The sequence below is a fragment of the Chiloscyllium plagiosum genome, chromosome 18, assembly GCF_004010195.1.
Source record: "Chiloscyllium plagiosum isolate BGI_BamShark_2017 chromosome 18, ASM401019v2, whole genome shotgun sequence".
Lineage (NCBI taxonomy): Eukaryota > Metazoa > Chordata > Chondrichthyes > Orectolobiformes > Hemiscylliidae > Chiloscyllium > Chiloscyllium plagiosum.
The window spans coordinates 51,619,631-51,643,694 of NC_057727.1; the positions used below are offsets into that span (position 1 = coordinate 51,619,631).

The following is a 24,064-nucleotide window of genomic DNA, read 5'->3' on the forward strand; positions in this document are numbered from 1 at the left end:
ACAGCACAATGGTTGATGGTTTTGTTTACCGCCAATCATCTCAGCCACAAGACATCACTGCACGACTTCCTCAAAACAGCATCCTTGTCCAATCATCCTTAGCTGCTTCATTGATGCATCAAAATACCAAAAGTGTAAATGTTTACTGATGATCAGTGTTGAGTTCCATTTTTAACTGAATTATACAAACAGTAAGACATGGGTATGAGTTCGGCTTGGCCTGCTAAGTTGCTAGCAACATGCATGCCATGTAAATGTCAATGAATAACCATATCCAACATGGACAAGTCAAGCCACATCTGTCTGACATTCAACTGCACCATCAAATCACCCATCAATATGGCTGGGTGCACCATTGACCAGGAGCTTAACCAGTGGAGTGCTGCATAGATTAGTGCTACAGCCTCAAATATTTATAATCAACAGCATTGCCTTGGAGGAAGTAACTATGTTGTAGCCAAACAGGATTTGACAAAACTGAAAAAAAGGATATAGATAGGTTAATTAAGTGGCAAAAATGTGACTGATTGGGAAAAAGTGAGGTTGCCAACTTTGTTAGAAAGAACTATCACTATAGTTCAATAAAACAAAGAACTGCAGATGCTGGAGTGCTGAAACAAAAACAGAAACTGCCGGAGAAACTCAGCAAATCTGGCCACATCTGTGGGAAGAAAAAGTTAACGTTTTGAATCCAGTGACCCTTCATCAGAACTGTTGTGACAATTCCACAGCTTTAAGAGATTTGTTTTGTCTTGGTTTATTTTAAAGAGACAGACTGGGGGACAGGCAACAAGGTATCAGAAGAGAAATAAGCTGTGAGGCCTTGGGCTTCTTTTTAAAGGTTGGAACAATAGAAGCAGCATGAATGGGTGTGGACCAGCTCCCACTGATCAGGATTTGTCGTTTTCAGTTTTTCTTAGCTTTGAGATTCAGCAGCAGTTACTGCTGGGAGTCTCAACAGGATTGGAAGATACAGTAAATGTCTCCTGGCTGCTACTCTCTGAGTTTTCACTTGAATTTTGTTTCTCTCTTTGCTGCTGGATTGCATGTGAGACAATCTGACTTTGCCTTTTTTCTAAGGGGTGTGTTCATGGGATGTTACTAAATTGGAGCAATTAGTAATAGTTACTGTATCTATTATTCTGTTAAGTTTTCTAATATAGGTGTTGTTCGAGGTTCTTCTTTCTTTTGTTGTATTTTAACGATAGCATTTGAATAAATTGTGCTTTACTTAACGTCGAGTAGAATGATCAATTTAATTGCATCTGGAACAAAGCACTTCACATTTGTCTTTAAAAGAAGAAAAAGTTAAAGTCTCAGCTACCTTCTTAAAATATTTTGAGGGGGTCTGGACTGATCCATAAAACTGGCAATAGCTAGGAAAAAAAAGTAGTAATTATGCTGAAGCCACAGTGGGGTGGGTGTGTCAGTAGGTGAGCAGATCAGTGGAGACAGAGCCCAGGGAGAGGGAGATATGAAAGGGGTCAGTAAAGAAGAATATTATGAAAGCAGGCCAGGACAGAAGAAAAGATGAAAAAAAGTTATGATAAGAGCTAAGAGAGGGAAAATTGAAGAGCTGTGCTGAATGCAGCCCAAGCGTATGTGAGAATGGATAACAGTGCTAAAAGTAACTCATGTTACAACAGGACCGGGTATAGGTGTAATTAAAAAAGCAAGGATGGATGGAATCAGGCTCCAATATTTTTAAACTCAATTTTGAATCCTAGAGTCTGCAGGGTCCCGATTTGGAAAATGCAATGCCAATTTTTGAGCTTGTGCTGCAGCTTGATAGAACACTGCAGCAGGCCTGTGATGGAAATGCCAGCATGGGAACATGGTGGGATGTTGAAGTGAGAGGTAATTAGAAGCTCAGAGTCATTTTTATTTTCAAACAGAGTTGTCATCGTCTGCGAAGCAGTCACCCAGTCTGTGTTTCATCGGCCCAGCGTACAGGAGACCAAATTGTCAAGAACCAATACAGTAAACTAGATAGAATCAAGTGCAGGTCAATCACTCCTTCATCAGGAAGTACCATTCAGGGCCTTGGATGGTGAGGAGAGAGGAGGTAAATGGGCAGGTGTTACACCTTCTGCGATTTCATGGGAAAGGGCTGTAGGATGTGAGGAGAGGGTGGGAATGAGGAGGAGTGGACCAGCGTGTCCCACAGAGAGCAGTCCCTGTGAAATGCTGGCAAGGGAGGGGAACGTATGTGGCCATGGCACCTCATTGGAAATGGCTGCTTACAATCCCTTTGGATGTGGAGCGAGTGGGATAATAGGTGAGTACTGGGGTCCTTATCGTTGTTGTGAGAAGAAAGGGAAGGGGTGGTAGCAGACATTTGGGAGATGGGTTGAACATAGCTAAGGGCTCTGTTGACCACAGTGGAGTGAAATTCTTAGTTGAAGAAAATAGCGGCCATTTCTGAGACCACCCACCCCGCCTCCCCGCAGAAGATTGTATCATCAGAACAGATGAGACAGAGACTGAGAAACTGGGAGAAAGGGATGGTGTCCTTACAGGAAACAGGGTGTGAGGACATATAGTCAAGGTAATAGTGGGTGTTGGTGAGTTTGTAACGGATATTGGTGTTGACAGTGGGGTTCTGAAAAAGCACAGCAGGTCAGGGGCATCCGAGGACCAAGTTAATTAATGTTTTGGGCAAGAGCGCTTCATCAAGAATGAGGCAGATCCTGTTGGGTCAATTCAGAAATGCATCACTCTTGCCAAAATGTTTAATGACAATGTTAAGTTTGAACATGAGAGAGAAAGCGTGCGGCAAGTTCAGAAAGAACAGACGTTAGTCTAAATATTTCAAGAGTTCACTGGGAAATTGTAATAATTGCATCAATGCAAAACATGCAACCACATGCCTTTTATGTCACTCTCAGACCATCAAACATCAAAATTCTAAATATTTTAAATATACTTTTCATTGCTTAATATATTATTAGAAATTAATATTCCATTTCTAACGATGGATCATTTAATTAACAGTTCATGTATGCAATGATTTCCTTCTGGTTGCTGACTGCTTACTATACTTCTCAAATCATAGATTGCATATTATTCATCAGCAGAACTGAACAATACACTATATATAAAGGAGCTGTTTTTTCAAATCTTTCTTGAAAGCAATTAAGTGCAAAACTGTTCAAAAACAGCAAACACTAAATTTGTTTAATAAATGCATTTAATAATTAATAAATAACTGCATGGTGCATCAAATAATCCACGGTTTTTGTTGACATTTGCCACATACACAAAAATAATTAGGCTGTAGAAAATAAGCTCCTTTAACCTCAGATAGAAAAACTGAAATGTTATTAAGTTGATACAATTGCTGTAACTCCTATGCTGCTTATCTACTAGTTTGTCAACCATACTTGGATGTACCAGAGAATCAGAACTCGTGCACAAATCTAAAAAAAGCACTTCAAATCTCATGAAGAAATTCTAAACTTGGAAGAATTTCACTTCCTCAAAACATTCCAAGAACAATCAAATTTTTACTTCCAGAATTCCTCAATGATTCATGTAATTCTCTGTATTGTGTATGTTTGCACACCTGTGTACTGGAAAGATGTATATTTTAATTTAAAACATATAGTGCACATCGTAAGCATTAATAAAGTAGTACTTTTTGCATGTATGCATCAATTTCCCACATCTGACTTCCAAATCTGTGATTCCATTGTGAAACATGGATTCCTTGTACAAGGTGTAGCCTATGCTCCTTTTTCAGGTAAATGCTTAGCAAATAAAACATTCACATCTTCTATCTATTTGGGTTTTAGTCTTATTTTAAATATAGAATATTGCAACGTATATGAAAAATTTAAACTATGCCTTTAGCAGGGAGGCAATATATCATTGTGAGCAAGCCTGAAGACTTGTTAGTTCACAGTATTCATTTTAAAACAGAGACAACATTTCATAATATTTTTAGTCAGACTCACCAAATGTGATGAGAACAGCCTTTCAATTCCGAAGACGTGCATACACTTCACTTGCTTTTTACTACACATGCTCCACGACTGAAGAACAGATAAGCACGATCCAGTACACACTAAATCACAATGGCCAATATCTCCACAGATTTGAGCTTATCCTACAAATGCTTTGCCTGGTCCGTCATATTTGCTGACAGACGAATATTTGTTTGAACAGAGCAATGGTTTCCACCCATCTGGTTCAAAGATCTTTATGAGATGCTTGCACAAACAAGCTGTTTTACCTCACTCTCTGCCAGTTATGTCACATCAGCTGATTTGCTGCCTTTCAGTGATGTTTGACACGGACTCATCACACATTCAGCAATAGCACAAGCCAGCACCTTATTTCCTGTCAGCAGCCTCTAATTTATTTCACTCACAATTGTCATCAATATGTAAGGAGAGAGATACAAAAATCTTAGCAAAGCATATTTGTGGTAAATTTTGTCATTTTGTTGATGTCCAAGTTAAAACTAACTGTTTGTGACTAAAATTCAGATAAACATTTCAGTCAACGAAATGAATAGCACTCAGGTGCTTTCTCAATCTGTGAATGGTAATTAGAGTCTTAGAGATGTACAGCACAGAAACAGACCTATCAGTCCAACTTGTTAATGCTGACCTGATATCCCAAACTAACTTAGTCCCATTTGCCAGCACGTGGACCATATCACTCAAACCCTTCCTATTCATACACCCATCCAGATCCCTTTTAAATGCTGTAATCGTAGCAGCCTCCACACCACTTCTCTAGCAGCTCATTCCATAAATGTACTACCCTCTGCATGAAACAGTTGTCCCTTAGGTCCATTTTATACCTTTCCCATCTCACCCTAAACCAATGCCCTCTAGTTCTGGACTCTCCCACCCCAGGCAAAGTCCATATCTATTTATCCTATCCATGCCCCTCATAATTTTATAAACTCCTATAAGATCACCCCTCAGTCTCCGACACTGAGGGAAAACAGCCCCAGCCGATACAGCCTCTCCCTACAGATCAAATCCTCCAACCCTGGCAACATCCTTGTACATCCTTTCTGAACCCTTTCAAGTTTCACAACATCCGATAGAAAGGAAACCAGAATTGCACGCAATATTCCAAAAGTGGCCTAACCAACTGCAACATGACCCCCAACTCTTGTACTCAATGCTCTGTCCAAAAAAGGTAAGCATACCAAATGTTTTGCTTCACTATCCTATCTACCTGCAACTCGAATTTCAAACAACTATGAACCTGCACTCCAAGGTCGCTTTGTTCTGCAACACTCCCCAGGACCTTTACATTAAGTGTGTAAGTCCTACTCTGATTCCAAAATGCAGCACCTCGCATTTATTTAAGTTAAACTCCATCTGCCACTCCTCAGCCCACTGGCCCAACTGATCAAGTTCCTGTTGTACTCTTGAGGTAATCTTCTTCGCTGCCCACTACAACTCCAATTCTGGTGTCATCTGCAAACTTACTAACTATTCCTCATATGTGTAAAAAAGTGAAGTTCATTATTTTACCTTTATATGTCAAGCACTTTTTTTTCTTTCCAAGTATAATTTCTACCTGATTTGGAAACTGATTAAAATATTAGAAAACTAATTTTGCAAGATTGTTTTAATAACGTAATGTTTATTTAAATCTCTTTCAACATTTCTCTCATTAAAGTCAGAATTTCCTGGTGCTTAAATTCAACTGTGTTTTTGGGGCTGATGGTCACTGTTTGGAGTGGAACTGAGTTCCACTGTGCCCAATTACTTGCAACGAAGGAAGAGTCTGCCCAATTCCTGCTGATTGTGACATCCTGATCTCCTGAACCAGAGATGGAACAAACAAATTCTATTAACTTTCACTTTGGACTTCACAGGAAGTATTACCATAATACTCTTTATGATAAGTACTATCACATTTGTTGGGGGATAATACTTGTGTCAGGAAGAATTAATTTCTAATTTATGGGCAGCAGAGTGACTCAGTGGTTAGCACTGCTGCCTCACAGTGCCAGCGACCCAGGTTCAACTCCAGCCTCGGTCTACCGCCTGTGTGGGTTTCCTCTGGGTGTTCTGGTTTCTTCCCACAGTCCAAAGATTTGAAGGTCAGGTGAACTGGCCATTCTAAATTGCCCATAATGTTAGGTGCATTAGTATGTGAGCAATTCCTCATTGCATAGTTTTATTTTCTGTTGTCATGTTTTGTCAGTTTCAAATCACAACCTGAATCAGCACATTCTTCCCGTGTCTGTGTGGGTTTCTTCCGGATGCTCCGGTTTCCTCCCACAGTCAAAAGATGTGCAGGTTAGGTGAATTGGCCATGCTAAATTGCCCATAGTGTTAGGTGCATTAGTTAGAGGAAATGGGTCTAGGTGGGTTACTCTTCGGAGGGTCGGTGTGGACTTGTTGGGCCGAAGGGGCTGTTTCCACACTGTAGGGAATCTAAATCTAATAATAATCTGACTCAAAGGCTTTTACGATACGCTTGTATAAGATGGAGTGGGTGCAGGCATAAATTTTGGCATTTTCCTAAACTCTTTGTGAGGCCCACCAGATGTACGAGAAAGCAGGACCAGTGGCCATAAAAACAGTTACTCTAAGTTCCAGAAAGGTCAGTTGCAATTTGAGGACTCTACCAGCATGGCAGATCCTGCAAAAACAAATCTTGCAATAGTTTATCGGCTTTACCTTGGCTTAAGCTCTTGAATGGAAAAGCAAGATGGCGATCAAAAGACGCTTTGACGGCAATGGTCATTAGCACTGTGGCACTACTATGAGGCACAGGCTGCATCCTATTTTGAAGCCTGCATTTGGGAACAGGGTATTAACCAAAGAAGCAGGCAAATGTTCGATTGCATCGCACCAGCAGTGCTACAATGCAGATTAGTTAATATCATATCGTTTAATAGACTGAAAATTACCTTATAATAAAACCCACAATAAACTTAGGATCTGGTTGAGTAGAATTTATTTACAGGCGTTCCATGTTAGGTTTTTTTGTCTGGGGAGGTAGCTGTATTTTCAAATGACGTATTTTACATGTGTCAATGAAACAGGTTATTTTGGATTCCTTACAATTCTCTGTGAATCTACCAGAAGAAGCAGTGAGTCAAAATTCAAATCCCTCTATTTACACAGAGCACATAGTAAACCATTTAACAATTTCATTAAACTATAATCCTTCTAAGCATCATCTGGCAGGATGATTAACAAAATAGTTTACCAAGCATGAGGTAAGAAGCATTTACCGTAATTTGTTTCAAAACTCTATTATTGTAACTACAGGTCTTAACAGCTAATTAAACCCAACAATTTTATTTACATGTTACAACAAGGAATAATTTCAATCTTCACTAAACATCAACTTTTCTTTTGTACTATTTAAAACCGAATGGTTCAGTACTGTTGCTACTGAGGTCACAAAAACAGCTTAATTTCTGAGCTGAATCCAAAGAAAGCATGCAACTTTCAGTTGTTTATTAGAATGTTTTTATATCAATGAAAATAACGTAACTGATGATAAATAACTACATAGCTCAGAGTCAAATGAAAGAAGGTTTGGAAAGAAGGTTTTCTCAACTACTCCCTTTCTGTCTTTTACGAAAGTCTAACCCTGGAGGAAGACTCACTGAGCCACTGAGAAAGACATGGTTAGAGTGAGTGTTTGGGAATGCTAAGACCTTATTGGTACAACGCAGGAATCGTGCCTGCTTTGCCAAATTTTCCTTCCATCTCTCCCCTATGCTTTTCTTGATAAATATAAGGATAAATTTCCACTTGACTTCTCTTTATTTCTTTATCTGTAGCATTGTCATCTCCATTTACCTGTACTAATATCACTATTACCCCATGTGTTCTAATTTTTGCATCACTATCTTCACAATTATTTCCCCTTTGTTTCTCTGTGCTCACAGCCCTCACAGCCCATTCCCTCCTCTGCTCCCTGGATCTGCATTTGCTTTAAAATTTTCATCTCCTACATCTTTCCATTCTGATCAAAGGTCATTGATCTGAAATGTTCAGTCAGCTTCTCATTCCACAGAGGTTGTCTGACTATTTCCAGAAATTCCTGTTTTTACTTTGTTATATACAAAATATAAATTCACTCTTCGCAGATTGGTTTCTGTACTCCTGAAGCATTGAGAAGAATCACTTTCATTTCATTTCCTGGCTGTCAATTGCAATAACATGCACGTGCTGTTAAACTGGAACTGGATGCAACTATAATAAGAGATGCAAAATTCTATCCTTGTTCATCTTCAGGTGAATATAAAATTATGCATGCCTTCAACCATAAGAATTATTTTCCCATTTAAGATGCACTGCTTGGTCTTATTTCTCACATTTGGAGAAAATACCTGACAAATCAAACTGAATTATTTTGCTGCCTGGATGCATCCAATGTTACCTCCTTCCTAAATTAACTAACATCTTCACCAATATTTTTAATCCTGCCTTTCAAGAAACCTGGAGTGACAATTCAAAGGAATACTGCACTTTTCATTATCGTATAAACATCATGAAAGTCAAAACTCGAGCGAGTGTGTGCGTGCGATCGAGCGAGTGAGTGTGTGTTTGTGTGTGTGATCGAGCGAGTGAGTGTGTGTGTGAGATCGAGCGAGTGTGTGTATGTGTGTGATCGAGCGAGTGAATGTGTGTGTGTGTGATCGAGCGAATGAGTGTGTGTGTGTGATCGAGTATCCTTTGCAGGTCTGGTCCTGTTCTCTTGCAAGTCCTGTTCACATGCCCATGTGCCTCTCTTCAGCGTGCTACAATGCTCCAGTGAATCACAGCACAGACTGGAGGAACAGCATCTCATCTTCAAACTAGGCAGTTTACAACCTTCTGCACTCAATATTGAGCTCAACACCTTCAAATTGCGAACCCATCCCTTCCCTTTCTTCGAGCTCCACTTGTTACATTCTCTGTCCCATTCCCTCACCCCAGGGGGACTGTCTGCTCTTTCGAGCAGTTAGACACACCAATGCTCTGCCATTCTCACATCCTGATCACTTAATCTGAACTATCAACATTTTCTCTCTCTCCCATTACTCCAACCAGCCCCACCAGCCCATTTCTTCATCAATGTTGTCCCCTCCACTTCAGCTCTGATGAAGTATCATCTAGACCCAGCACATTAGCTTGCTTTCTCTCCATTGACGGTGCTTGACATGCGGTGTTCTCCAGCATTTGTTATTTTCAATCCTTTCCACAGTTGGAGGTGTTAAAAAAACACATGACTCCATATTATGACTTTACCAGCATCCTATATAACTGTAGCAACACTGCTTCTATTTGAATTACATTTTTTTAAGTAAAATGCAAAAATGCCAGAGGATGTTTGATTGACTGGGGGCAGCAGCTTTCTTTTTGTGCTCTGGTACATATAACCAGCTCTGTTTGTCAGACCAGTTTAACTCTAAACAGGCAAATCAAAGATTGTTATTAGAACAGTGATCATTTGCTTTTGAAATTTCTCTCAGACAAATGCTAAAGAATGCAATTCTCACATAAAAATAATAGGTTCCGACTATGGTCCCAGGAGGGGGTATTCTGCTTGGACACCCTCCTGGTATAGAAAATGACTTGTTCAACTTAGTTCACAAAAGCAGCCACTGAATTTTGAAATTAGATTTAATTGCTATCAGTACACTTCTTTGATGGCCAAAGTTCAATGGTTTGCATCCCCTCTCTTTGTTGCACCATTCACAGCCACCTTCAATCTCTTACCTAGAAGACACCATTATTTTCTGTTATTTCTTAAACTATCATGGTTGTTATCTTAGCATTGGATATTTCCCAAGTGAATTATATTTGGCATGTTACTCCATTAAAGGCCAAATTTTTATCTTCCTAAAATAAGCAATAGAAGGACAGTGGACCAATATTACTAATACATGTTGCTAAAAATATGATTTACCCAATGTATACTATGAAGTCACCAAGCTGCTGCACTAAGTATATTTTTATTTTCAAACTAAGCCTGAGTTCAAATGTTTTTATTATAGAGCAAATCAGCTTTCAGTTATTTGAAAAAAAAACACCCATGATGATGATAAAAATCAGTTGTAACACATGAATGGATTTCATCTGTGGTAACACTATGAAAATTATAGGCATTTCTTCATGGCAGTCAATAATAATTATGGTTCCAGTCAGGTTATTATAACGCAAGATGATTTGTTGCTCCTCAATGCTTACAATGAAATACAATAGTTAAAAGCAGTTGCACTAAATTGAAAGCATAAGTCATGGTTTAATTAAGCAATCTGTCAATAATTACAAAACCAACTGCGTGATCACCAGACAATTACTCAAAATTAATCACTGTTAAAGACGTTGGCATTTTAGGCCTGAAATTTGTGCTGTTTATATCACGTAAGAGTTGCCTGAATCCACCCAATGTCATTATCTAACGTGTAATTAAAGCAAGTGACGATGGAGTCAAAAACAGCAACAGGTCTTGTTTCAAACAGCAAACATTAGAAATGGAAGTAAAGCCAGTTGATCAAGAGAATTACACTGGTAAACAGTAAAAATAACTAGTTAGATGAGGAAGGAGACTTGGATCAGGTGTAGAAAAACAGCAAACTGATGTATGAATATGCTGGGGAAAGAAAAAGGTGCAGAAATGGAAATGAAAATGAATGCGAGAGCTATGGAGAGCAAGAGAAAGACAGCAAAACAAAGAAAGAAATTGGAAAGCAATAGAGATAGTTACAGCATTGCTGGTGATAGCAATCTCATTTTTTTTAATGGACAGTTAGTGTTTTTTTTTCCTGAGTTGTCAAACGAGCAGAGAAAATGAGGGTCCGTGTAGACTTGTTGGGCTGAAGGGCCTGTTTCCACACTGTAGGGTTTCTATAAAAAAAACAGTCGAGCAGAGAAAAACAACCAAGAAAACAAGGGGGAATGGAAGAGAAAAGGAGAAGGAACAGTGTAATGACCCATTTGATATGTCTCACCAGGTAAACACGTCAGCTGTCAGAGGTTCGGCATACAATAAAATGGTTTTAACCAAAATATTGTCGCCTGTTTGCAATGTTTAGCTTGGTGACTCTTGGCACTGTAGACTAGCAGCAAACCATTCACAAAATGCAAATTATGCAATTATATTATAAAAATCTGCATTGATGAAAACTTTAATATGTTGGAACAAAGCAAAGTTCATGATCTTGGCATGAGTCATAAAATTAAGGCAACCTTCCAACAAGATATTTCCAATGAGTAAGCCATTACGTGTAGAAGCTGAAAACAAATGAAAGAATTACAGACATAGGAAATCAGAAACGAAAACAAAAATTGCTGCAAAAATTCAGCAGATCTGGCAGCATTTGTGCAGAAAAAGCAGATTTCACATGTCAAGTCCAGTGACACTTCTTCGGGACAGAAGAACATATAGAAACGGGGTCAGTTTCTTATAATGGCAAGCTTCAATACAATAACTCATGCATTAGTTGTAAAGATAGGCTGGAACCTTTTTTCACTGGAGCTTAGGAGGTTGAAAGGTGATCTTAAAGAGGTTTATAAAATCATGACGGGTATAGATATGGTTAATGATAGGTATCTTTTCCCTATGGTGGGGGATTTCAAGACTGGGGGCATATTTTTAAGGAGAGAGGAGAGAGATTTAAACAAAAACATGAGGGGCATTTTTTTTATACAGAGGCTAGTTCACATGTGAAATGAACTTCTGGAGCAAGTGATGGATGCAGGCACAGTTACAACTTTTGAAAGACACTTAAATAAATCCATGAATAGGAAAGGTTTGGAGGTATATTGGTCAGGAGCAGGCAGGTGAGACTAGTTTAGTTTGGAATTTTGTTCAGCATGGACTGGTTGGACCAAAGAGTTATACAGCACAGGAACAGACCCTATGTTTAATTTAGAAAATCAGTGTTTGTCTATCTTGAGCTTCACATTACCAGATATACCCATGTATGTCCAAGATATCCCACAGAAATTCTTGCTGAAATGATGGGGCAAATATCCCATGTTTGCACCACTCAACTTAGCTCAGCACCCCCTAGCAGCCTAGCAACCAAATACAAAAACTGTGGATGATCTCAGCTCATTGCTGCCTCTATATTACTGCAGCAAATGAGATCAGCAAGCTCAGCATTAGGAGAGTGACTACCTGGTCAGGTCCACGCCCCCCAACAACCCACCCTCCGGTCCTGGCACCTTCCCCTGCCACCGCAGGAATTGCAAAACCTGCGCCCACACCTCCTCCCTCACCTCCATCCAAGGCCCCAAAGGAGCCTTCCACATCCATCAAAGTTTTACCTGCACATCCTCCAATATCATTTATTGTATCCGTTGCTTCCGATGCAGTCTCCTCTACACTGGGGAGACCACTTTAGGGAACACCCGCACCAATCAACCCGCCCTGTGGCCCAACATTTCAACTCCTCCTCCCATTCAGCTGAGGACATGGAGGTCCTGGGCCTCCTTCACCGCTGCTCCCTCACCACCCGACGCCTGGAGGAAGAATGCCTCATCTTCCACCTCGGAACACTTCAACCCCAGGGCATCAATGTGGACTTCAACAGTTTCCTCATTTCCCCTCCCCCCACCTCACCCCCGTTCCAAACTTCCAGCTCAGCACTGTCCGCATGACTTGTCCTACCTGCCTATCTTCCTTTCCACCTATCCACTCCACCCTCCTCTCTGACCTATCACCTTCATCCCCAACCCCATTCACCTATTGTACTCTAAGCTACTTTCTCCCCCCCCTCCTCTCATTTATCTCTCCACCCTTCAGGCACTCTGCCTGTATTGCTGATGAAGGGCTTTTGCCCGAAACGCCGATTTTCCTGCTCCTTGTATGCTGTCTGAACTGCTGTGCTTTTCCAGCACCACTCTAATCAAGAATCTGGTTTCCAGCATCTGCAGTCATTGTTTTTACTCAGCATTAGGAGAGGCAGTGGCATAGTAGCAATGTCACTGGGCTAGTAATCCAGAACTACAGGCTGATGTTCTCATGCCATGGATTTATATCTGACCACGGCAAAATTTGAATTCAATAAAATACTACTTGTGCTTAATTGTGAACATGTAACCATGATCAATTGTCATAAAAATCCAAATAATGCCCTTCAGGGAAGAAAATCTGCCAACTTCACCTGGTCTGATCTACTTGTCATTCCAGACCCATACAATGTAAATGTTACTTCGCTCCCCTCTGAGTGATTAGAAATAGGCAATAATGCTGGCCTCGGATGAACAAATATTTAAAAAACTGAACCTCGGACCTTACAGTTTTTATTTTATGTTACCATGAGGCAGCGCTTTGACTCTCGAGACAGTCTCAGACTATGATTGTTTCAACTTATTAATTTGCAAATGTAAATTGATGAAAAGCTTATTCATGCAGCTTTGAGGGTATATCTGTTTATCCATGTTCTAGTTTTATTGTCCTAGTTTAATGAGGTGCTGCCATTTACAAGAGCAATTATGTGCAAACAACCCTGTTAAACAAATTGCTAACATAAGGTAAACAATAAAAAAAGGCAATAAACGTGAATTCACTCTTCAGTAACTGACAATATAATACAAACTACCACATGCTTGATCATGAAATATTATTGGTGATAAATGTAATTAATATCTATTTGGGTACCATGCTGACAAAATGTCAGCATGGAAATTCAGGTCAGTCTCAAGTCCTATTCTTTTCAATGCCACCTTAAATGATTGTGTTTTTTAATACCACGTGATCTGAAATGATGGTAGTCAACTGTTAAGAATTTTTTGGATCACATAATTGACAGCATATTGTTAAGCAATTTGAGATTTCTGATTCATTTAGGACAATGTGCTTACACAATCATACATGGCTGAAAATAATGACAGCAATAGCATTTTTCAATCTTTCATTTGAAGGACTATCTACCAAGATGCAACTGATATCCACTCTACAACTCTTCAGTTACTTTCAAATGCTTAGTTTGCGTAAGGACAGGGCAACATGTGCTTTGTCATATTCCTCATTGAAAGTGAAAGCACACTTCTTAGTGTAGTGCTCTCATAACAATATTATTGTGAATTACAAATCAAGGGTTAACTCATCTCTTAAAGTGTCATTGGAGCTCTCAAATGTCTTGTTAAGTGTTACAACTTCAAATTACTCATACTTCGATGTGGAGATACCGTACGGATGAGGTTCTACAAAGTCCAGCTCCTTTCATTGTTTGTTGAGGTTTGCTGATGTGAGGTATTTTTGTGTAGTTTTACTTTAAGCTTAGGATAATGCCTACTAAATTTGAAAAACAAGCTTCTTGCTTTAGTGTTTCCTTCAGCAATAGCCAATCACAGCTCAAAAATTGTAGCTCTCACATTTTAGTTGGCAACAGTTAAAATCTGATTTGAAGTGCCGGGAACCCAGTTACAGGCTCATCTCAAAAATGGTATCAAGTGAATTTGGACATCCCAATGTCAGCTCTTGCTCATCTACCATTTTCAATCATTGACACATTGTAATAGTGCTGAGACAGTTGACAGTGTGTAACAAGTAAATCACTGGCTAAATGAAAATGACGGCCTGAGACTGAGAATTCCTTCTGGTTTTGGTTAACCTTAATTTTATTAATTTAAATCATTTATTGGAGGAATGAAACAGCTGATGCAAATAATGCCATTAACCCTATTTCTGTCCCAACTGGAAAAGGTAGAATTAGATAGTGCAATTGATGTTTATCATGCAGTTCTAAGCAAATCCGTTACTAATACAGTTGTTAATTTGGGAATTGGCAGAGAAGTGTTTCCCAAACTATTACAATGTCAAACAAGGGAAGCAATCTGATTAAGATGACTAATAAGAAAGATAAATGGATTATGAGTCTGTATCCATGACTCCTGACATGATATTTTCCAAGTTCTTGCCAAATTGACAAATGAAATCAGTGTCTTTCCTACACAGAGAAAGGCAAGTAATAACTGAAGAGACAAGGGGCAAGAAAACCTACTTTAGTCTTTGTGCACTTTGTCCCACCCTTTTTAAAATTTTTGGGATAGTAGACAGTGAAGGAGGTTATCCAAGATTAGAAAGAGATTTTGATTAATTAGAGCCATACAGTCATAGAGATGTACAGCACAGAAACAGACTATTTGGTCTAATTTCGTCCATTCCAACAAGATAACCTAAATTAATCGAGCCCCATTTGTCAGTATTGGCCTATATCCCTCCAAATCCTTCCTATTCGCATACCCATCTAGATGTCTTTTAAATGTTGTAATTGTACCAACCTCCATCAATTCCTCTGGCAGCTCATTCTGTACTCGCACAACCCTCTGTGTGAAAAAGTTGCCCCTTCGGTCCCTTTTAAGTTTTTCCCCTGTCACCTTAAACCTGTGCCCTTCAGTTTTGGACTCTCCCACCATAGAGAAAAGTCCTTACCTTTGTTACGACACGGCGGTGAATCCTTCTGTTAATTAAACCAAATACCCGGAAAAGCTCACCTCGCCTCATAATCTGTTTAAATATGAGTGACAGAGAACTCCCAAATTCCACTGTTTAAAGAACATAACATCAATTTATTTTTTAACTCTAAAACTGAACATTAAGCAACAACTATTCACAACTCTAAGCCCTCCTTTCCTTTAACTGCTTATTAATGCCTTCAAAGCTATAACGAAGTGCTGTTCCAATAATGATTTGGAGATGCTGGTGTTGGACTGGGGTGTACAAAGTTAAAAATGGCACAACACCAGGTTATAGTCCAACAGGTTTAATTGGAAGCACACTAGCTTTCGGAGTGTCGCTCCTTCATCAGGTGATAGTGGAGAGCTCAATCCTAACACACAGAATTTATACACACATAAATTCTGTGTGTTAGGATTGAGCTCTCCACCATCACCTGATGAAGGAGCGACGCTCCGAAAGCTAGTGTGCTTCCAATTAAACCTGTTGGACTATAACCTGGTGTTGTGTCATTTTTAACTCTGTTCCAATAAGACACTTATTAAAATTACATCGATTTAATTTCAAAACCACATAGCCACTGTCATCTTCTGTGACTTCACTCTTCTGGCTACTGAATTCCTGGTTTGTCTTCTTTCGTTTTACTGAGAGTATGTTTCATATGAAAAGGTACCTTTAATATAGAATGTTTGCTAATTTCTTGAATCTCTCTCAATGGCAGTTGCTCTCTCTCCAATTTTCAAAATGTCCGCATTTTTATATCCCCAACATCGAATCGCGTCATTGGTTCAATGTTTGCAAAACAAGTTCGCAAACTTGATTGGGTTTTAGTAACCGGGGCATAATTTAAAATGATTGACTAAATTTGAATTGTCAAAATAGCAACCACAACTCACAGCCAAATATTACATATTTTAAATTTTCCACTCAGAGTGCTATCTAGTTACATACACAGGTGCTTGTAATCTCTCAGTTCAGAACAGCATTCACTCTGTCTTAAAGGTACAGAACATGCCTTCAATTTCATAACACTTTATTCAAGCCCCTCAAAATTCTATAAGGTCACCCCTCAGCCTCCAATGCTCCAAGGAATATAGTCCCAGCCTATTCAACCTCTCCCTATAGCTCAAACCCTTCAACCCTGGCAGCAGCCTTGTAAATACTTTCTGAACCCTTGAAAATTTCACAACATCCTTCCTATAGCAGGGAGACCAGAATTGCACAGTCTTCCAATAGTTGCCTAACCAATGTCCTGAGCAGCCGCAACATGACCTCCCAACTCAAAAACTCAATCTGTTGATCAATAAATGCATGAATACCAAATGCCTTCTTCACTATTCTATCTATCTGTGACTCCACTTTCAAGGAGCTATGAATCTGCACTTCCAGGTCTGTTTGTTCAGCAACACTCCCCAGGACCTTACAATTAAGTGTATAAATCTTGGGTCAATGGGCTGAAGAATGACAAATGGAGTTTAATTTGGATAAAAGTGAGGTATTGCATTTTGATAATACAACAAGGACAGGACTGATACAATTAATGGTAGAACCCTGGGTAGTGTTGTAGAACAGAGAGACCTGTGGGTTCAGGTGCATAATTCTTTGAAATTGGCATCACAGGTAGACGGGGAGGATAAGAAGGGATTTAGCACACTTGCCTTCAAAGGCTCCAAAGCACTAAAGATGCCACCTAGACTTCTCAGCTCAGTAAACATACCCACAACTATGACAACTGGCACCCCAGCTACAAACTTTGAGAGGTAGGAAGGATATTATTAAATTGGAGAGGGTTCAGAAAAGATTTACCAGGATGTAGCCAGGTATGGACAGTTTGAGATATAAACATTTGACTGGAAAGGCTGGGACCTTTCTCACTGGAGCGTAAGAGGTTGAGGGGTGACCTTATCGAGGTTTATAAAACCATGAGGGATGCAGATAAGGTGAATTACAAGGGTCTTTTTCCTCAAATAGTTGGGGGGAAGGTGGCGTTCAGAACTAGAGAGCAAAATTTTAAGATGAGAGGAGAAAATTTTGAAAAAGAATGAAGGGCAACTTTTTTTTAAACACAGTGTGGTTTGTGTATGGAATGAACTGCCACAGAAAGCAGTTGGTGGATGCAGCTCTAGTTACAATGTTGAAAAAACATTTGGATATGTTCATGAATAGGAAAGATTTGGAGGGATATGATCCAAGCACAGGCAAGAGGGACTTGCTTAGTTTGGGAACATGGTCAGTGTGGACTAGTTGGGCCAAAGGATCTGTTTCCGTGCTGTATGAATCTATGACTATAAGTAACCCATGTAAATATTCAATCAAATATATGACATAAAGGGCATGGATTGCATGTAGAGAAGAGGGCGAAGTTGAAAGGAAATTTTCAGAAAAAAGTTTTTCTATTTTTTATATTTTATTCTAACTAGAAAGCGTTACCTTTCTCAGGTTAATGGTAGGTGCCTTTTCCCTAGGATGGGAAATTTCAAGGCTAAGGTTATATTTTTCAGATGACAGGAGAGAGATTTTAAAAAGAAAACTGGATCAATTATTTTTTACACAGAGGGTGGTTCGCATGTGGGAAGAACTTCCTGAGGAAGGGCTGAATACAGGTGCAGTTACAATGTTTGAAAGACACTGAGATAAGTGCATTAATAGGAAAGGTTTTAACAGACATAGGCCAGGAGCAGGTAGGTGGGACTAGTTTAGTTTGCGATTATGTTCGGTATAAACCTGAACACTGAAACATGAATGAATACCAATTCAAAACAAAACTAGAAGGCATTAACATCACAAAGCCCTATTAGATTTTTAAAATCTTTACATTCAATACCCTAAAATAACAAGTCAGATATGTCCTCAGCAAAGCCTACCAAATCTGATAGATTTGGGTGACATAAACATATCATACATATATTACCTTTTGTGAGATGTATAGAAATTGTTTTCTATTGCTCATAGAAGTCATCTGTCAATTGCTAAAACCTAAGATAAATTTCTTTCACATTAATTATTCCATATATCAACTTCATCTCCTAATTACCTGTTCTGCAATGTTGGCATGATGTTGAATAAGTAGCGATAAGATATGGTCACTATTTGATTCCTGGTGCCAAAGATACACTCACAGCTACAGCATTTGAATCATCCATTTATAGAATACAAAGCATAATTCTTTACTTTTCATTATGTGATGCTGCACAATAGGTGTGTAAGCATGAGCTATGATTCCATGGTAATACTGGACAGGTCAGAGCACACAGTGAAATCTGCTTCATAGATACACAGATTTAGTCTTGATATTTTGGTTATTGTGGTGGTCAGACATTGAATATATTTACAAGATGCCATATGTGCACTTTTAACAAAAGAACATGAACGTTTATTCTCAAAAGGATAAGGATAAACTGTTGTACAATATAAGAATTATCCGAAAAAGCTTTATCACACTTATCAGAAAATAAGTTAAAAATTCTCTCTTTTACCATCACCAAAAACTTTACAGGTGAAGGATCACCCTGTCGCTCCTTAAAGTTTCTCTTTGGTTGGCACAACTACGATTGATTTCTGCAGCTTTCTTCACGTTGGCTTCCAAACAATTTCAAAGCAAATACATCGGTTGCTCTACACTCAGTTTCCAATTTCTAGATGCTTTTCTCTGAAACTACACAGGACTTTTCCCCAGCCCTGACTTTTCTGAAGATGTCTGAGCTAACGACACCATTTTTCTCTGACTGCCTTCTGGGTGGTTTTGCCTTTCTGAGGCACTGGACTCATGTCCCTACACAACATTAGTTGTCTTTAATGCACTGAACTATTCAGCACAAGGTCTACTCCGAGGCTGTAAACACTGGAGAAAAATGCATGTATCAACAAACTTTAGACATTAGAACACCACTTCGCAAACTGATTTAAAATGAAACTTAAATTGTGTTATTTCTTAACATCGACAGTGAAGGAATATAAATCAAGTGTAAAATTACACATCACTTGTCCACTTTAGAACCCATTTCCAATACGAATAATCATATACCGTGAAGCTGAAAGTAATCATGAATAATATATCACCAAGTAACCCAACTCATATGACAATTCTAATGCATTCACAGTCTAGGAACAGCAGGTGGGTCAATAATCTTGGCATAAGCAGATCACTGCTCCAAATTAATACAATTTCTATGTTTAGAATGTGCAAATAGGTATGTCCAATTTCTCAAAATAGAAACATAAAAGTCTTCTGAAGTTTATAAAATATCCTGGATGCCTCGAAGAGTTTTGTTTTAATTTCCTGTGACACTGCATTTGAGTTGAATTTGATTTTGACTGGAGTTGAAGTGGTTTGCAACAGTATTCATTAGCAACACAAGCTTAGCAGTATAACCAATCCAAGTACATTGGCTCTCATCTCCTGAATTGCAGCTCGACACAAAATATTGTCATTTACACTAGTGGCAACTTAACAGTAAAATTTCTTGCTTGCTTTTCTTTCCTATATCAGAATGTAAAATACCACAAATTCAGCATCAATAGCCTTCAACTTTGGCACTTTCTTCTTACCTCTGCTGTCCCTTCACCAGTTCTGTAGATCAGCATATGTCAACTTGAAAGACTATTCCTTTAACATGCCCCTCTGACATTTGGGTTGTGTGTGTCCAAAAATTGCCAGTTTTATGATGATGGACAATATTTTTATTAAATATAATACAGGTCTCAGTATGAATATTGAGAAAACAATAACGCAGATTGCTGCAAGATTACAGAAATCTATGTTACATTGATGTTAGGTGACTGTGAGCCAGTCTCGTGCATCGGGAAAGAGCTACATTACTGCACAACTTCAGTGGAAGCAAGGGAACAATGAGGGAATTCTGTGGTTAGCAATATTTAAGTGTAGATCTCTTATACAAACAAAATTCTCTTTCCACGTAGCTGTGAATGAATTGCTCACAGCAGTGGACCCTAGCCCAGCACAAGTGCTATTAGCCCTTCTCCACTCTAATTACCAGTACTTCCTCTGATTTATTCCAGCAAAAGTCAGTCCACATCCTCCTGCCCCAAATACTACACTGTCCACTTTCCTTTCTCCTCAACAGAATGGTTTCTAACTCCTCACACAACTCTATACATCCTACATGGACATGCCATCCTCCAAACGTCACGCAGGGTTACCTCGCTCCCTTCTTACGGCCCAAGTTTGCATGCAATGGGGAGAAGGCAGAGTTTCCGATTGGCTCCTTTCCAAGATTGAGGAAGGCATTATGCAGATCACTGGGATGGGAACCAGCATAAGTGACAATGTTGGCAGATGCAATCTGAACATTTCACAGGGAGACTGAAAGCTTTTACAGCAGATTAGAGGAGACCTGACTGGGGTCAGAAGCACATTTTTATTTTTCTCTGCTTACTGGAATGTCAGGCAGTTCAAAGGAGAAACTGTTATCATATTGAAAAGTCTTGTTTGTGGAACTTCAATTTCAGGAGAGCTTGCACATTACTAGAACAGAGAAAGCTTTGGCTCTCAGAGTTGTAGATGAGCTCACACTGTATAATCAAACTCATGGGAACAGACACATCAAATTGTATTGACAGGACACAGCAAAGAAACTGTCAGGAATCCATTCATTAGAACTTGAAGGAGTTGAGATGTGGAGTAGACTTTCTTTGGATCTGAACCTCTAAATTGATGGGGGCCATAAAATAATTTAGAAACTTTGTTCTATGTGCTTTATAAGTTACTTTAGTGAACAATGTTCTAAATTTGAAGAGGATGTTTTCATTTACTCCTTTTGTATCATAAACTTCTGTCCAATTGTTACAGAAATGCTGCAGCCTCATGTGACTGTTTCAGTGATTGACCGCAATATTAACCAAAATTAACAAAAGAAAAATCCATCAAGTTAGATTTCATTCTGGGGTCTGACTTGTATTACCATCAGCTGGGATTATAAGCAGCACAGACACTAAATGGCAATCACTGCCTCTCTTCTTTAAGTGAAAAAAACATGTAAACCATTCAACAGCTGAGGAGTTAGAAGACACCAACCTTCACAATGGCACAATTTCACTAGGTCTTACTTCATAGAATCAGACAATCCCTGTCAGGCGTAAGTGGGCCATTTGGCCCATCAAGTCCACACCGACCCTCCAAAGAGCAGCCCATTCAGACCAACTCCCTTCCCTTATTCCTGTAAACCTCATTTCCGATGGCTAATCCACCTAGCCTGCATATCACTGAAAATTATGGGCAATTTAGCATGGCCAATCCACCTAATCTGCAGATCTTTGGCCTGTGGGAGGAAACCATAGCACCCAGAGGAAACCCACGCAGGCACAGGGAGAATGTGCAAACTCCACACAGACAGATAGTTGCCCGAGGGTGGAATTCAACCCAGGTCCCTCCTGCTGAGGAGTAGCAGTGCTAACCACTGAGCCACTGTGCCACCCAACTAGCATTCACTTAGTAACAGGCAAACATGGCTTTTAGATAATAGGAGAGAGGGGTCTCTCTGAGAGGCTAATGAAGTACTCGTGGATGATAACTGAATAGGCCCAGATGCAATTCCCTGGTGGTAGACCTTGTGTCCAAACCTGTTGCCATGGTTGCGGTTGAAGACCTCGAGGGCAGAACTTATCATTAAAAAACTGACTCCTTGACATACAGGACTTGGAAGTGCACCAGGCTGCTTCCCTCTTAATTTATTCAGAATGACACAAACTTGAAGCAATTCAGTTCTAGCTGGTCAAGAGTTTGCTAGTTTGGTATTGAGCCCATAAAAAGCTTGACACTGCCAATAGCAGAATTACATGGCAGGAGGGAAATATATTTTCAATTTGGAGGCTCAGTCAGGATTACACTGTAATACATTTATCAACTGGTCCAGGCACCTTAACATTTGCTTCAGGGTACCTTTGGCTTGTTTAATTAGATGTTGGGTTTGCTTGTGATTCTCATTATGTCAGTCATTAGCATCTGTGCCAGGGTTTCTTACAAAATCATGAGCCGAGTGTAAAGGGAATAGCCTTTGTTTCCAAGAGCCCAGCCTGCCACATGTTGGATTGGTTAGAAGGCAAGGCAGATTAAGGTTGGCTTGCTATTAAAGCATCGAGACTTCTGCCAGGAACCTCAGCCACAGACCTGAATTATTCATCATCTGTGTTCATGGAGCAGCTGAGTGACAAAACAGTGGAACACTTTCCTTTGACATGACATGCAGAATTGTTGTCAGTGGCTGAGCAAGGCAACACAAGTGCGGAGAATACTTTGTAACTGGGGAGATCCAGCTACATGAGCAAATCCAAAACCACTTGTCTTTGGAGCAGTAACCTACAATTGGCACGTACAGGGTTTTTTTTTAAGTGGGTAATTTTGGGGTCAATTGAAGGGATGGCAGGTCAACTCTTTTAAGTGGTATGCTCCACCTGTAACACATGGACATTCTTGGATGCTCATTGCATCGATGAGCAAGACGTGTCGAGGAGGTGCCATCAGTACCGCCAACTCGAGCACTGGGTTATGGAGCATGAACAAGATCTAGAGGCTCTGAGGAACATCTAGAAGAATGAGAGTTCCGTGGATAGCGCATACAAGGCAGGTGGTCACCCCACAGTGTAAACAGGTGCAGGAGGGTAGGGAATGAGTAAGCATCGCATGCAAGTGTAAGATGAGACAGGTACTGCAGGAGTCCCTAAAGGCCATCCTAATAACCAACCAGTACTCTGTGCGGCAGCGGTGATAATACCTCAGGGAACCACAGCCAAAGCAATACCCACAACACTGTGGGTTGCTAAGCTGCACAAAGAGGGGAGAAAAAAAAGTGGTTAGTTATGCAGTGACAGGAGACTCAATCATTAATGGAACAAAGAGGCGCTTCAGCGGCTGCTCTATGACAACAGGATGGTGTGATGCATCCCTGGTGCAAGGGTCCTGCAGGTTATTGAGCCACTGCAGAGCACTTTGGGGAGGGGAAGTGGGGAAGGGAACCTGCTAATGGTCAAGGCACACGTTGGTACCAACGACGTAAGTACAAAGAGGGATGAGGTCCCGAAGGCTGAATTTAGGCAGTTAGGAGCCAGATTGAAAGCTGCGCCACACCTCCTCTCTCACCTCTATCCAAGACGCTAAAGGAGCCTTCCACATCCATCAGGTAGTCTAGATTACTCCCTGTGCCACATGCAAACAAGGCGAAGAATTTGCAGTTTTGGTAGTTTAATACATGGCTGGGAGAGTGGTGTAGGAGAGAGGGCTTTAGACTTCTGAACAACTGAGTCAGTTTCTGGACATGGTTGGACCCGATCAAGAGGTTCGGTCTTTACCCAAACAGAGACAGGACCAGTATTCTTGGTGGGGTTTGCAATGCTCTGTTGGGTGGACTTTAAACTAGTTTGGCAGGGGGATGGGAACCTAAGGGGAGGCTCTGAGTTAGCTAGAGTGGGTGAGGGCTAGCGGAAAAGAGAATCAACGAGGTAAAAACAATGACTGCAGATGCTGGAAACCAGATTCTGGATCAGTGGTGCTGGAAGAGCACAGCAAGTCAGGCAGCATCGAAGGAGCTTCGAAATCGACGTTTCGGGCAAAAGCCTTTCATCAGGAATAAAGGCAGTGAGCCTGAAGCGTGGAGAGATAAGCTAGAGGAGGGTGGGGGTGGGGAGAAAGTAGCATAGAGTACAATGGGTGAGTGGGGGA

The 24,064-nt window shown here is 40.1% G+C and overlaps 1 protein-coding gene across 11 annotated transcripts in view; it reads right to left on the bottom strand.

Annotated features, from left to right (window-relative positions):
* The window catches only part of chl1b (cell adhesion molecule L1-like b), a 712,521-nt gene that overhangs the window by 607,586 nt on the left and 80,871 nt on the right, over nt 1–24,064 (bottom strand). Inside the window, exon 1 of one of the 11 annotated variants that reach the window (XM_043708374.1) lies at nt 3,957–3,979. The exons of the other annotated variants lie outside the window; for them this stretch is intronic. The gene's annotated coding sequence lies outside the window, so the exon portion shown is untranslated. Of the gene's footprint in view, nt 1–3,956; nt 3,980–24,064 lie in introns of those variants that run through there. 11 annotated transcript variants of the gene reach the window in all.